The sequence below is a fragment of the Podarcis muralis genome, chromosome 18 (assembly GCF_964188315.1).
Source record: "Podarcis muralis chromosome 18, rPodMur119.hap1.1, whole genome shotgun sequence".
Taxonomy (NCBI): domain Eukaryota; kingdom Metazoa; phylum Chordata; class Lepidosauria; order Squamata; family Lacertidae; genus Podarcis; species Podarcis muralis.
In genome coordinates this window covers 8,751,045-8,766,738 of record NC_135672.1, presented here as the reverse complement: position 1 = coordinate 8,766,738, position 15,694 = coordinate 8,751,045, and the positions used below count along the sequence as shown (strand labels likewise).

Here is a 15,694-nt window from a genome sequence, read left to right as displayed (position 1 = left end):
GGTACTGTGGGTTAAATCACAGAGCCTAGGGCTTGCTGATCGGAAGGCTGTCAGTTCAAATCCCTGCGACGGGGTGAGCTCCTGTTGCTCGGTCCCTGCTCCTGCCAACCTAGCAGTTTGAAAGCACGTCAAAGTGCAAGTAGATAAATAGGTACCACTCTGGCGGGAAGGTAAACGGCGTTTCCGTGCACTGCTCTGGTTCGCCAGAAGTGGCTTAGTCCTGCTGGCCACATGACCCGGAAGCTGTACGCCGGCTCCCTCGGCCAGTAAAGCGAGATGAGCGCCGCAACCCCAGAGTCGGCCACGACTGGACCTAATGGTCAGGGGTCCCTTTACCTTTAAGATACAGTGGTACCTCAAGTTACATATGCTTCAGGTTACATACGCTTCAGGTTACAGAGTCCGCTAACCCAGAAATATTACCTCGGGTTAAGAACTTTGCTTCAGGATGAGAACAGAAATCGTGCTCCGGCAGTGCAGTGGCAGCAGGAGGCCCCGTTAGCTAAAGTGGTGCTTCAGGTTAAGAACAGTTTCAAGTTAAGAACGGACCTCCGGAACGAATTAAGTACTTAACCCGAGGCACCACTGTATAACCCTGTCTAACATGGGACCACATCCCATTTTGCACCCCTCCAAAGTACATTCCAAGCCTGCCTTACACGTTGCAAATTATTTCCATGAATGAACACCACACAGTGGGCTTTTAGATATGTGCTCAAGTCTCTTAAATGCATTTCCCCTCAAAACATACAACTGGGCGCCTTCGTCTGCCCCGGCTGCAGCAAAACATGTCTCTCCTGTATCGGTCTTGACAGCCACAGTTGGCACACTGCTGCTGTCCAGCAGCTACACCTCACCCCCCGCAAAACCGTGCTCCTCCGTTGTCTCCTAAGACGGGTGCCAAACGACGACTTGCATCTAAACGTTTGAGACCCGTGTCCCTGGGTTGGAGAAATTGCTGAATCTGGCAGAAATCTAATCTGCTCATTACCCGAGAGGTGAGGATCGGTTTGTTTGCACCGGGATTCGCAGAGGTCCAAGTCTTTCTGGCAACTCCGGAAAGAGGAGTGGCGCTCCTGCGTTCAAATCCTAGCTCAAGCAACATTTGGGTGGGATGGCAAAGGGCCCCCACAAACCTACGTCAGAGGCTCTGTGCTTAAAGGCTAAACCGAGGAGAGGATACAAAGAGCGAGAGAAGGCCAAGGGATGTAATCCGAACCCGCCCTTCCACAGCCAGACGCAAGCCGCCCACTCCCATCTCCCGGCCGAAAACCTTGATGATTCGAGCGAGCCTGCTGCCTGGGTGGAAAGGAAATCTCCACCATCTCTCGTTGAAGCCCTGTGACACATTTCACCTCCACCAAGGGAGAAAAAGTCTGTAAAGCAAGGATGGCTAACCCACAGTTCACATTTTCATCTAACCGAAAACTGAGCTGTCTCCATCTTGAGTGGGGAGCTGGTGTTACTAAAGGAGTTTTTGCACCACAGAGAATCGCGACAGGTCCTACAAAGGCCACTTCACAGGTGGCAGAAAAGGTTATTTACCGTATTTTTCGCTCTATAAGACGCACCAGACCATAAGACGCACCTAGTTTTTGGAGGAGGAAAACAAGAGAGAGAGAAATCTGAATTCTAGAAGCCAGAACAGCAAGAGGGATCACTGTGCAGCGAAAGCAGCAATCCCTCTTGCTGGTCTGGCTTCTGGGATAGCTGCGCAGCCTGCACTCGCTCCATAAGACGCACACACATTTCCCCTTACTTTTTAGGAGGGATAAAGTGAGTCTTATAGAGCAAAAAGTACGGTATGTAAGCCACGACTGTGGCCCGTGTTCTGTTAGTGCCCCAAATGGCAAACGAGCGAGGTCCCAACTAAAGAAGAGTGGCAGCTTCAACGGACGGAATATGCGCAGCTTGCGGACGTAACGCACAGAATAAGAGAACAAGAAGAACATACATTTAAAGAAGATTGGGAAATGTTTAAGGGGGGGGGGATTGAAAACGTTGGCAACTTTATGATAAATTCAGCAGTGTAAATAAGTTTTGATGGATGCAGTAATGGAATACTGAATGGTTTAGTTGATATAAAATTTGCGGGGGTTTATGTTATGCAAAATGAACCATGGAAAGAGAAGGAGGGAAGTTTTTGATATTTTAAGATTGTTTAAATGAATATTCTAAATTGTAGAACAGAAAATTTAATTATATACAGTGGTACCTCGGGTTACATACACTTCAGGTTACAGACTCCGCTAACCCAGAAATAGTGCTTCAGGTTAAGAACTTTGCTTCAGGATGAGAACAGAAATCGTGCTCCGGCGGCGCGGCGGCAGCAGGAGGCCCCATTAGCTAAAGTGGTGCTTCAGGTTAAGAACAGTTTCAGGTTAAGTACGGACCTCCGGAACTAATTAAGTACTTAACCCGAAGTACCACTGTGTATAGAAAAGCTGCTTCAGCGGCAGCCAAGAGACACGTCACGTAGGACGTGTTTCAAAGTCGCAGAGACTCCCCACTCCTGGCAGAGAAAAGCTCTGGGTATCAACCCGCGATGCGCTGGCAAAGCGGCAACTGTCTGTGACTTCTGTGAGTTTTGTATACAAAGCAGAAAATACACACAAACACAAACACGTGCACAGACCACGAGGAGGAAAAATGCCTTCCTTAGTCCCGATTGTCATAGCTCAGCCTGTGTGTCCAAAATAAACACAACGCCCCAACTCCCTGTGTCCCCATTTCCCTTCCCTCCCTCTGCTTCCCCCATGCCAAATTTTTAACTGGAAGCACCTCGGGGCAGAGATCTGCTCTACAGCATTCTGCAAAGCAGAAGTTGTTCCGCCTGGCCTTTGGCTTGGAGTCAATTTGATTCCCTCCCCCTCTTTCTCCCCCCCCCCTTTCTCCTCCTGTGATGAGGCTGCATTTTAATGTTTCAATGTTTTGATGTTGTACTTTAACCTTGTTTTTAAGTTGTATTCATTCAGCTTGTTCTTATTACAGTGGTACCTCGCAAGACGAATGCCTCGCAAGACAAAAAACTCGCTAGACGAAAGGTTTTTCCGTTTGCGAGTTGCCTCGCAAGACGAATTTCCCTATGGGTTTGCTTCGCAAGACAAAAACGTCTCGTGACTTTGTTTCCTTTGTCTAAATAATAATTCGCAAGACGAAAAATTCGCTAGACGACAAAACTTGCGGAACGAATTAATTTCGTCTTGCGGGGCACCACTGTATTGCTTGTTAGCCGCCCTGAGCCCGGCCTTGGCTGGGGAGGGCGGGGTATAAATAGAATTGATTATTATTATATTATTAAAGCATCATGCAGCAAGGATGGTGCCGTGTAAAGCAAGAACTACAAATCACTGCACGTCACAATCCACGCAAAGGTTCCCCGCAATGCATGCGCTCAGTGGGAACGAGAGTTTGCCGCACATCAGACGCACAGGAAGACGGAAGCCAAATCCACATTTCCTTCTGAGTTTGGTAACAACAGACACACCATACATTTATGGTTGAATCCTGACAAGGTTGAATCCTGACAAGACAGAAGTACTGTTTTTGGGGGACAGGAGGCGGGCAGGTGTGGAGGATTCCCTGGTCCTGAATGGGGTAATTGTGCCCCTGAAGGACCAGGTGCGCAGCCTGGGAGTCATTTTGGACTCACTGCTGTCCATGGAGGCACAGGTCAATTCTGTGTCCAGGGCAGCTGTTTACCAGCTCCATCTGGTACGAAGGCTGAGACCCTACCTGCCCACGGACTGTCTCGCCAGAGTGGTGCTTGCTCAGGTTATCTCCCGCTTGGACTACTGCAATGCACTCTACGTGGGGCTACCTTTGAAGGTGACCCGGAAACTACAACTAATCCAGAATGCGGCAGTGTGACTGGTGACTGGGGGCGGCCGCCGAGACCATATAACACCGGTCTTGAAAGACCTACACTGGCTCCCAGTATGTTTCCGAGCACAATTCAAAGTGTTGGTGCTGACCTTTAAAGCCCTAAACGGCCTCGGTCCAGTATACCTGAAGGAGCGTCTCCACCCCCATCATTCTGCCCGGACGCTGAGGTCCAGCGCCGAGGGCCTTCTGGCGGTTCCCTCATTGCGAGAAGCAAAGCTACAGGGAACCAGGCAGAGGGCCTTCTCGGTAGTGGCGCCCGCCCTGTGGAACGCCCTTCCAGCAGATGTCAAAGCGATAAACAACTACCTGACATTCAGAAGACATCTGAAGGCAGCCCTGTTCAGGGAAGTTTTTAACGTGTGATATTTTACTGTATTTTTGGTTTCTATGGAAGCCGCCCAGAGTGACTGGGGAGGCCCAGCCAGATGGGCGGGGTATAAATAATAAATTATTATTATTATTATTATTATTATTATTATTATTATTATTATTATTATTTAGAGCATAGGTGCCAACTCCCTGGGGCCCTGGGTGTCCAAGCACCCACAAAATTCCCCACGACAACAAATTTCAGTGCCATGATCATGCAAGCTGCATGGCACCCATAGCCGCAGGCGCCCATGGTTGTGGGGCGAAGCTGGCACTCCTGCTCCAAAGCACCCTGGGAACTGTAGCTTGCTCCTTACAAAGCTACAACTCCCAGCACCTTTAACAAATGATGGTTCCCCCAGGGGAAGCTTTAAATGGAAGCTGTGGATGTAACTGATCACCGATCTTCCGGGAAGCACTCCAATGCCTGGGTTAAAGAGGTAAAGGGACCCCTGACCGTTAGGTCCAGCTTCATCTAATTTGGTAGGAAAAAAGCCAGTCACAAAATCGAGAAATTACACAAAACAAATGAAATACCGTGAAAATCCCTGGTAATCGACTAGAAATATTATCTCATAGAATTACCGTATTTTTCGCCCTATAGGACGCACTTTTCCCCCTCCAAAAATGAAGGGGAAATCTGTGTGCGTCCTATGGGGCAAATGCAGGCTTTCACTGAAGCGTGGAGAGCGAGAGGGGTCGGTGCGCACCAACCCCTCTCGCTCTCCAGGCTTCAGGAAGCTATCCGCAAGCCTGGGGAGCCCGCGGGAGTTCCCGCAGGGCTCCCTAGGCTGCGGATAGCAGCCTGCTTGCCCGGAGCGCGGGTCGCGCTGAAGCAGAGCGCCCCGCGCCTCGGGCAGATATCCATGGCTGGGGGGGGGGGGAATAACATTTCCCCCCTTTATTTCCCCCTCAAAAAGTAGGTGCATCCTGTGGGCCAGTGCATCCTATAGGGCGAAAAATGCGGTAAACTAAATAACAAAAAATAGTTCGGTGAAACGAGGTTTGTAGCTGGCAGCCCATTAAGGCTTTGTTCAATTCTAAGTTTAAGGCTTTGCTCAATTCTAGGTTTTTCTAATTTTTTCCTTAAACTTTTTGATTTTTGTTATTTAGTTCAATTCTATAAGATAGTATTTCTAGTCCACTGCTTCTCGTTTCAGGGATTTTAACGGTATTTCATTTGTTTTGTGTAATTCATCTAATTTAGTGGCACAAGCTGGACCAGGCACAGCCAGAGAGGCAGGGATGGAACCTCACAAAGCCAGGGCTTGGCGACTGAGAAAGTGAACACAGTATGTTTGTTTTGTTTTTAATAAGGCGGAGACCTAAAAGATTGTGAACACACGTCAGTCAGCAAGCTCCAGGTCAAGGACTCGGGGAGGGATGGAGATGCTACTGGAACACAAATCCTGCCATCCCTGACCTGAGATTGGGGGCTGATGGGAGTTGGGGTCCAATATCACGATGGAGAGGGACGCGGGTGGCGCTGTGGGTAAAAGCCTCAGCGCCTAGGGCTTGCCGATCGAAAGGTCGGCGGTTTGAATCCCCGCGGCGGGGTGCGCTCCCGCTGCTCGGTCCCAGCGCCTGCCAACCTAGCAGTTCGAAAGCACCCCCGGGTGCAAGTAGATAAATAGGGACCGCTTACTGGCGGGAAGGTAAATGGCGTTTCCGTGTGCTGCGCTGGCTCGCCAGATGCAGCTTGTCACGCTGGCCACGTGACCCGGAAGTGTCTCCGGACAGCGCTGGCCCCCGGCCTCTTGAGTGAGATGGGCGCACAACCCTAGAGTCTGTCAAGACTGGCCCGTACGGGCAGGGGTACCTTTACCTTTACCTTTATCACGATGGGGGGGGGGGACATCCGGTTCCCCATCCCTGACTTACAAGTCCATTTACTTTACACAGGTTTGTTTTGTTTTAATGTTCAGACAATGAAAGGAGACGGGGGATACTGAAAATGGCAATTATGACTGCTTTACTAATTGAAAAGTCAGTACTGTAGATTCAGGGGATCTAGGAACCCACAGAGGACAGTATGTTTGAGCCCCATTATAATGTGAATCCTCTAGCCTTCTGTAGTCAAGAAATGCTGTCAGACAGTTGCATAACTATGATAGATAGAAGGCAGCAAACTATGGCAAGTTCTTAAAGAAATGGGAGTGCCTGATCACCTCCTCTGTCTCCTGAGAAATCTCTATGTGGGACAAGAAGCTACAGTTAGAACTGGATGTGGAACAACTAATTGGTTCAAAATTGGGAAAGGAGTACGACAAGGCTGTATATTGTCTCCCTGCTTATTTAACTTATATGCAGAATTCATCATGCGAAAGGCTGGGCTGGATGAATCCCAAACCAGGATTAAGATTGCTGGAAGAAAGTTCAACAACCTCAGATATGCAGATGATTCAACTTTGATGGCAAAAAGTGAGGAGGAATTAAAGAACCTTTTATTGAGGGTGAAAGAGGAGAGCGCAAAATATGGTCTGAAGCTCAACATCAAAAAAACGAAGATCATGGCCACTGGTCCCATCACCTCCTGGCAAATAGAAGGGGAAGAAATGGAGGCAGTGAGAGATTTTACTTTCTTGGGCTCCATGATCACTGCAGATGGTGACAGCAGTCACGAAATTAAAAGACGCCTGCTTCTTGGGAGAAAAGCGATGACAAACCTAGACAGCATCTTAAAAAGCAGAGACATCGCCTTGCCAGCAAAGGTCCGTATAGTTAAACCTATGGTTATCCCAGTAGTGATGTATGGAAGTGAGAGCTGGACTATAAAGAAGGCTGATCGCCGAAGAATTGATGCTTTTGACTTATGGTGCTGGAGGAAACTCTTGAGAGTCCCATGGACTGCAAGAAGATCAAACCTATCCATTCTTAGGGAATTCAGCCCTGAGTGCTCACTGGAAGGACAGATCCTGAAGCTGAGGCCCCAATACTTTGGCCACCTCATGAGATGAGAAGACTCCCTGGAAAAGACCCTGATGTTGGGAAAGATGGAGGGCGCAAGGAGAAGGCGACGACAGAGGACGAGATGGTGGAACAGTGTTCTCGAAGCTACTAACATGAGTTTGACCAAACTGCGGGAGGCAGTGGAAGACAGGAGTGCCTGGCGTGCTCTGGTCCAGGGGGTCACGAAGAGGCGGACACGACTAAACGACTCAACAACAAACATTGAGGGCACAGGCTGAATGAAGTACAGTGTCCTGGGGGCTTAGAATTTTTGGCTAAAACCTTATTGAGGATTCATATCTCTTACTCATGATCTTGAGACGGGCTCAGTCTCTCAGCATGACCTACACCATAAGGTTGCTGTGCAGGTAAAATGGGAGGCAAACATTACACTCACCACCGCCTTGAGCTCTTTTGGAAGGGCAAGATAAAGGCATAATTTAATCAACGACATTTTCAGGCGTCTCATGCCTGGCATGCAATGATACCAACTTTATATCGTGAACGGATTGAGAAAGAAACCGAAGGAGGAGATTGAAGGAAAGTGGCTTAAGTGTTAACAATGGACACTAGGTCTTTAATATATCAGCAATATGATTAACTATCACTGTTTATATTTCTTAATCGCTTTCCTCACAGAGTTACCCAAAGCAACTTACGTTAAAACCAATTAAGCACACCCAGCAGCAATGTAAAAACGCAGATAAACAGGAAAAAACAAAAACAAATCCAGGACTTAATAGATCCCACCCCACGAAAAATGGTGACAATGCAGCTCTTCAAATTAAGGAGTCTTTGCCTGGTTCCTCAAAACTGATGACAACGAAACTGGGTGCGCCTCCCTGGGGAAAGCGTTCCACAAGTGTCGGGGGGGGGGGGAGGGCACTGAAAAGGCCTGAATCTGAATGAAATGAGAATTACAAGATCCTATGAAAGAGCAAAGGCTGTCAAGACAGCTCCGGAACCTGTTTCTAAAGAGGAGTGCTTTTTGCATGTTGCACATGCAAAGAAACCCTAACGATAGGTGTGCGCGGGGCCATGCGCAGAAAGCCTCCCCGTGAAGAAAACTGCACACACACAGGATTCAAAGGCTGCTCTCATTTCGGAAGTTCGCTTGCGACCCAAAGAGCACTCGCAGGCTCCCGGTTTTCCAAACTGGCCCACCAAGGCAGAGATCAGTTCTCTCTGGCAATTTTTTCCTTTTCCATTTATAGATCTGTGCTTTGGTGCCCCTACGAAACAGGGCAGGGCTGCCTGCGCCCCGCCAGGTGTCGGTGAGGGCCGGTGCAAGTTGAAATCCTGGAGAGTAACCGGTTCCTCATCCGTGATGAGGAAAGGAACGATGAGAAGAACGAACCCCCTTTTCCTTTTCATTCCTGCTCCTCTCCAAAACAAAATCCAAACTATGTTTCCCTCGCTTTCCCTCCGTCCCGCTATAAGTTTTTGAAGGGGGAAAACAATGTCGGGGAGGATGATGCTTCGGGAGGGAGCGCAAGCGAGGTAAATTAGGTCGTTTCTTAATAAAATGCAAGCAGAATCTATTTCCTACCCACCCTGCCCTTGGAGGTCCCATTCCTAATAAATAATGATATGTAAAATCAAGAAGATGATGGAGACTCTTAGCAATTGCGGAGAGATGAGCGCCGCAACTCCAGATCGGTCACGACCGGACCTAATGGTCAGGGGTCCCGTTACCCTTTAACATCCTTGGAAAATAAGCAGCCCCCCCCCCCCCGTAATGGCACAGAGGCCTGCCACACAAGCTTAGAACTCCTTTAAACTGGCTCGGTCCATGTGAAAACCATGGCAGCAGACTCTTTAACAGCCTGGGGTCCAAATGGAAAGACGTTTCACCAGGGCAAGGAAGGCGCCGACTTCCTTTCCCGCACGTCCCGGCATCGCGAAACCAGCAAGCTGGCCCCCACCGTCACAGGAAACCGCACAGAGGAACTGCCCCCACAGCCTTCCTTGCAGAGAGAGAAATGTCACCAGAAAAAGGATGGGGGACGGGCTGGGCGGAAATGTTTTCAGCGGCTCCTAATCCGTTTCTGAGCCTTCCTCGGCTCCCCTGGTTCGGTGGGGGTTTCAGTTGCCGCGCGCTGAAAGCAGGATCAGGGCCGCTGGGGAAGAGAGGCACCCGCCGAAACTTCTCCCAAACTCCGGCGCAAACTTGAGAGAGAATCTCTCCTTTCAAATCTCTCAAAGGCTAGGGAACCTCCTGCTGTGTATTCATAAATGATCTCTCATATGCAAACAAGGACTCGCCCAACACAACATCCTGCCTTATATTTACGGCACAAACCCCTTAGCCAAGAAACCTGAGAAATGCAGTTTACCCCTCAGGGAGGTACAGTTCCACAGAGGCAAAACACCTTTAACTACAGATCTCAAGATTATTGAGGTGCGATGGGGAGATGTGCTTTAAATGTACACAAACCCCATTTCCAACAGCAGTCCATCACGGGCTTAAATGCTACTTATTTTTAATAACAGGGGCGCGGGTGGCGCTGTGGGTTAAACCACAGAGCCTAGGACTTGCCGATCAGAAGGTCGGCGGTTCGAATCCCCGCGACAGGGTGAGCTCCCGTTGTTCGGTCCCTGCTCCTGCCAACCTAGCAGTTCGAAAGCACAAAGTGCAAGTAGATAAATAGGTACCGCTCCGGTGTTTCCGTGTGCTGCTCTGGTTTGCCAGAAGCGGCTTAGTCCTGCTGGCCACATGACCCGGAAGCTGTCTGCGGACAAACGCCGGCTCCCTAGGCCAATAAAGCGAGATGAGTGCCGCAACCCCAGAGTCGGTCACAACTGGACCTAATGGTCAGGGGTCCCTTTACCTTTACCTTTATTTTTAATAACATGCTGTTCTAGAAGAGAACATGCAAGTTTACCTAAATGCATTTGGCAGCAAATGTTCCTTTAACTGGGCAACATCCCTGCTGAAATCTCTTCCGTTTATGCAACTTGATAAAGGCACGGAGGCAACCGTCTGCTCCTCAGCAACTCATTAGAAACGGGCTGCCTCTGGACTTGGGAGATTCCATTTCACCATCATGGCTAAAATGCCATCGATAGATCTGATACCTCGGTTGGTTGAAGCGTGGTGCTGCAAACACCCAAGGTTGCAGGTTCGATTCCGGCCTTCGTATGTGTGTTTCTGAAACTATTTATTTCTACCTTGCTTTCCATTTAAAAATAAGACCTTCTGCTGCAGTACTTAATTCGTTCTGGAGGTCCGTACTTAACCTGAAACTGTTCTTAACCTGAAGCACCACTTTAGCTAATGGGGCCTCCTGCTGCCGCCGCGCCGCTGGAGCACGATTTCTGTTCTCATCCTGAAGCAAAGTTCTTAACCTGAAGCACTATTTCTGGGTTAGCGGAGTCTGTAACCTGAAGCGTATGTAACCTGAGGTACCACTGTACTGGAAGATTGACCCTTCAAGTCATGCAGTATGGCATCACTTCATAAAGATGTACGCAGCTCATGAAAATGGCATGGAGATTCGGCTTCACTCTCAGTGACCAACTTGGGCCTGGCCTGTTTGCAGGTGAGGGCCAAGATGCTATCAAACTCTCTGGATCAGGCAGACTGGAAGACATTAAGTCCCGCCCATGAGGTTTATGAACTGGGAAGTTCAGATTACTTAGCATCATTCTGCCCGAAAGACTTTAGATCTGAGCTCTGCGACAGCTCAGATAACTTGTCAATGTTCTGCTTGCATTACCTTAGATCTGAGCAACAGCAGCTCAGATTATTTAAGCCACGTTTGCATTTATGAAGGGAACAGAAATCTCATCAAGGATTCTGATTTAACGTAGAAACCAAAGCTCTGTATTTATTTGATTTCCCGCCAGCCCTTTTGACATAAAATCTCAGGGTGAGTTACAACGATATATCATGCCGATCGATCCAGGGCAGCCCAAACTTGAAAAAGCCAGTTGCTTCGCTGATGTGAATTTGGGCTAAGGTCCACTCCAAGTCGAAGCGCCGAGAGATACGGCAGAACAATCAGGGTGTCCCAGCACAAGGACGGAAAGGAAGACATGGTTTTGCGTATCCGAAATACAATCTCAAGTCAGGAGAGGTTCTGCTCTCCGAGCAGCAAGCCCTGGCACGCCAACCAAACTGAAATCAACTCCAGAAGGAATGTTAGCCAGACTTTAACTGCGCTGGCATTTGAGACTTGAGAGGGGAGTGGACGTTTTAAATATATCTTGGCAGCCATCGGAAAGAAACCCTTCGCTGAATAGGAAGATAAAGCCAGCCCACCCCGCTGCATATCTCGCCCCTTGTAAAAGGCCGTTTGGTCTGGAGTACATTTGACGACGGAGGAGCCTGAAGACCGAAATGTTTAATCAATGACTTCTGAAAGGAGGGCAGAGCTATTAAAGTTTTGTAAATTCCGCCCCCGCGATCCCTCTCCCGCCCTGCAAACGGCAGCAAAAGAAAGTGGTTTTATCTACCGTATTTTTCGCTCTATAAGACGCACCAGACTGTAAGACGCACCTAGTTTTTGGAGGAGGAAAACAAGAAAAACAATATTCTGAATCTCAGAAGCCAGAACAGCAAGAGGGATCACTGCGCAGTGAAAGCAGCAATCCCTCTTGCTGTTCTGGCTTCTGGGATAGCTGCGCAGCCTGCATTCGCTCCATAATACGCACACACACTTCCCCTTACTTTGTAAGAGGGGAAAAGTGAGTCTTATAGAGCAAAAAATATGGTATTTCACACACGCAGGTTTGGCCTCTGATGCAAACTCCAAAATCCGCACCAAGGAAGCAGTTTTATGCTCGCTGAATAATTCATCGTGTTTCTATGGTTTGTGACTTTTAGAAGGAAATGGCATTTTCTGGCAAGCAGCACCGGATGCTGACAATAGCTACTAACACAATTTGTAATCCAGGGTATAGCAGGCTGCAAATGTCTCAGTCAAGTAGACCCTGCAAGTTGCTTCATATCCCTTAAAAGCAGGGATGGGGAGATAAATTCTAATAATTTGAAGCAGCCACCCAGGAATTTGAAGCATTCATTCAGGCCTGCAGCTTGGAAATCTGGCGATGGCGCCTAGGAATTTGAAAGGTTTTTTTCTCTTCCCTCTTCCCCATTCGTCCCTGATGAAGGAGAACGATAATTGGACATTTTGTGCGATGCTTATATCTGTGTAAGTCGATTGCCATGGAAACGACCTGGCCCTTACCCTGTTACTGCAAAAGGTTTAAACTCCATGACGCTAACTAGAATTTCTCTTGGATTGTGCTTAGCCTTATCTCGCCTTGCATTAAAACTGTCACAATGTTTTGAGAAGCAGGAATCAGATCTGCAAAGGAACTTAAACATATAAGCAAGAGAACCAGTTTGTGGGGGGGACTGATTCAGCCTGATCTTTAATATATATTTAATAAAACTTTAATATTCAACAAGGAATTATAAATCGGTAAACGGAACACAATCTCCGCTCCCAATCCTATACACCTCCAGTTCAGCCACGACCCCTGATTCCCGCAAGCAAAGAGCAACGAGAGGAGATAACTCGAGGCAAGTGAGCCAAGCCACACACAATTTTGTGGAAATAAAGCTGTTCTTCTGGATCGCTCCAGCTGGAATTAACTACACAAGACACACAGACATGAGAGCATTGCGATTCCAGACCTGCAAAAGTCTGGGTTGTCGCGGCCGTTGCTTTTGTAAACGACAGAGCAATTTTTAGGCTGTTTATAAATAAACGGGTGGAAAGTTTATCGGAGGATTATTGGAGAAAGCGAGGGGAAAAGGCTGAAAGTAAAAGTTAAAGGAACACAACTCTTCCTTTAGTTTTTCCTTTTCGGTAGTTGCTGGCTTTGAAGCTCTTTTCAACATTTTGCAAACCACTTTGGGAAACCTTAGACCTGAAAAGCAGGGGTGGCAAAGATTTAAAATAGAGATGGATAACGGCGCAGAGGCTGCTGTAAAGAACGGGACAGAATAGAAGATGAGATCAAAGAGAAATCGCAGTGGCCGACATACACGGAGGAGCAATTTTTTTTTGCAATGCTGGTTGCGGAACTGTTGTTGCGAAGGAAAAGCAATCACTGACAGGTGTGGGGTGTGTGGGGAACGCATGTCTAGCCTTGCCAAAGAGTGGCCTTCCCATAGCTCACAACTCAGGCAGGTCTGGAGCCAAAGGATGATAGAGCAGACCCTCACTTAATCTGGATTTCGTGGGGCCACCATTTATTTATTGCAGTTTCCTGGGGCTTCACGTCTCTGCCGCCTTCGCCCTCGCTCCTCCAAAGAATAAATAAATAAAATAAAAGTACAGCCAACTTCTTACTGCACTCATCTGGAAGTGCCTAAGAGTCCACACACACACACACCAATCCGGAGTCACACCAAATCGGAGTCGTCGCTGCAGAAGCGGGTTGCTCTGGAGCGCCGCCGAACCTGAATCGCTCTCTTTCCTCTCGCAGTTCGGTGGCCGAGCGCACGGACTGCATGCAGGAGGTTCCAGGTTCGAGTCCAGGACGCTGCCAGCCAGTGCAGGCAATTCTGAGCCTCAGGTGGAGAAATGGAGCTCTTGTTCTGCACCGATCGTTGCAAACCGCACCTTCCTGCCCTTTTCTTTGAGTCCAGAGTTGCCTGGGGCAACCGGGCTCCCGTTAGCGCTCCGTTTCGCCCCTCACTCTGCCCTCCCCCCCGAATCCGGAGTCACTCCGAATTAAAAGCCCATCTTTACAACAGAACAGAGCGCCACTCCGCCCGCCCTCATCCGAAACCAGGCTCACTCCAGTTTCCATTCCCCCCCCCCCCGGAAGGAACGAAAAGAATAAAAAAACTTTCCCCGAAGTTCCCAGCCCTCCAAACTCGACGTCACTCCGGATTCGCTGCAAAGGCGACCCTTTCCCCCCCCACACACTTTCCCTTTCTCTCAAGCGCGCACACGCCCACCCCCAGCTCCCCTCTAGGCACCCCCACCCCTCTCCTCTTCCCGCCCGCCCCCGATCCGGAGTCACTCCGGATTCCCTCCGCCGCTCGCCTCCTCCTCGCGAAACTCGTCACCGCGGCGTCACTCCGGCTCCTCCTTCCCGTCCGGGGAGCGGGGAGAGCATTCCCCCCACCCACCCCACCCCGCTAATCCGGAGTGACTCCGGAGTAGATCCGGAGCGAGGGGGAAAAGGGGCTCCCCCCCCCCGGGAGGCTTACCTGGCTGGCTCCCCGGCGCCTCCAGGCTCCCCTCAGGGCTGCGCGGGGCTCCGGCGGCGGTCGGGGCTGCGTGAGGCGGCGGCGGCGGCGGCTCCCGTTGGCAAGTAACCGTCTCCAGGGCTACAGTCACTATGGCGCCTCCTCGCGCGGGGTTTCGAGGCAACTGTTGCTAAGCCTCCCGCGTGACGTCGGCGCCCGGGCCACGCCCACGCCTGCCCGCGCCCCGCCCCCTCGAGGCCGCGGAGGGAGGAGCTATCCTTCCCCCTCCCTTTCCCTCTCTCTCTCTCTCTCTCGCTCGAAGCCTACCCTGGCGCTGATTGGCCAGCCGCGGCGGCCAATGGGAGCGGCGCTGCTCGGGGAGGAGGGGCGGCGGGCTTCTGAGCGCGTGCAGAGCGCCAACCGCTCCCACGCTATTTATCTCGTTTCCTTTTCTCCACCTACCCTCCCGCCCCTTCCAGGCTTTTTGCTTTATTTTATTTCCTCCCCTACTTTCCATGCCATTTATTTTATTTTATTTTATTTTTATTTTTATTTTATTTTATCTTATCTTAATTTTATTTTCCACCCTCTCCTACCTTCCATGCTACTTATTTTAGTTCCTCTCCCACCCTCCCCCTACCTCCCATGCTACTTATACATTTATTTTATCTTATCTTTTTAAAACCATATTTTTTATTAATTTTTATTAAGTACAAAACAGAAAAAAATATACAAAGAAATAAAGAAAATACATGCAACCACGGGAAAAATAGAAAACATTTTACCTCTTCTCATGCTTATAATTATTTACACCTCTATAAATCAATTTTATCTTATCTTATGGCCTCTCCCCACAATCCCGTACCTTCCATGCTTTTATTTTATTTTATTTATCTTATCTTAATTTTATTTTCCACCCTCCCCTACCTACCATGCTACTTATTTTATTTTATGGCCTCTCCCACCCTTCCCTACCTTCCATGCTTTTTATTTTATTTTATTTTATTTATGTCCTCTACCACTTCCATAGGAATGCGGGTGGCGCTGTGGGTTAAACCACAGAGCCTAGGGCTTGCCGATCAGAAGGTCGGTGGTTCGAATCCCCACAATGGGGTGAGCTCCCGTTGCTCAGTCCCAGCTCCTGTCAACCTAGCAGTTCGAAAGCATATCAAAGTGCAAGTAGATAAATAGGTACCGTTCTGGCGGGAAGGTAAACGGTGTTTCCGTGCACTGCTCTGGTTCGCTTAGTCCTGCTGGCCACATGACCCGGAAGCTGGACGCCGGCTCCCTCGGCCGATAAAGCGAGATGAGCGCCGCAACCCCAGAGTCGGTCACGAC

At 49.2% G+C, this 15,694-nt stretch overlaps 1 protein-coding gene across 3 annotated transcripts in view; it reads right to left on the bottom strand.

Moving 5' to 3' along the window:
- The window catches only part of RFX2 (regulatory factor X2), a 56,020-nt gene extending 41,474 nt beyond the window's left edge, over positions 1 to 14,546 (bottom strand). For all 3 annotated transcript variants that reach the window (XM_077921768.1, XM_028713626.2, XM_077921769.1), the window contains exon 1: positions 14,378 to 14,546. The gene's annotated coding sequence lies outside the window, so the exon portion shown is untranslated. The remainder of the gene's footprint in view (positions 1 to 14,377) is intronic.
- Between the last annotated feature and the right edge of the window lie 1,148 nt (positions 14,547 to 15,694).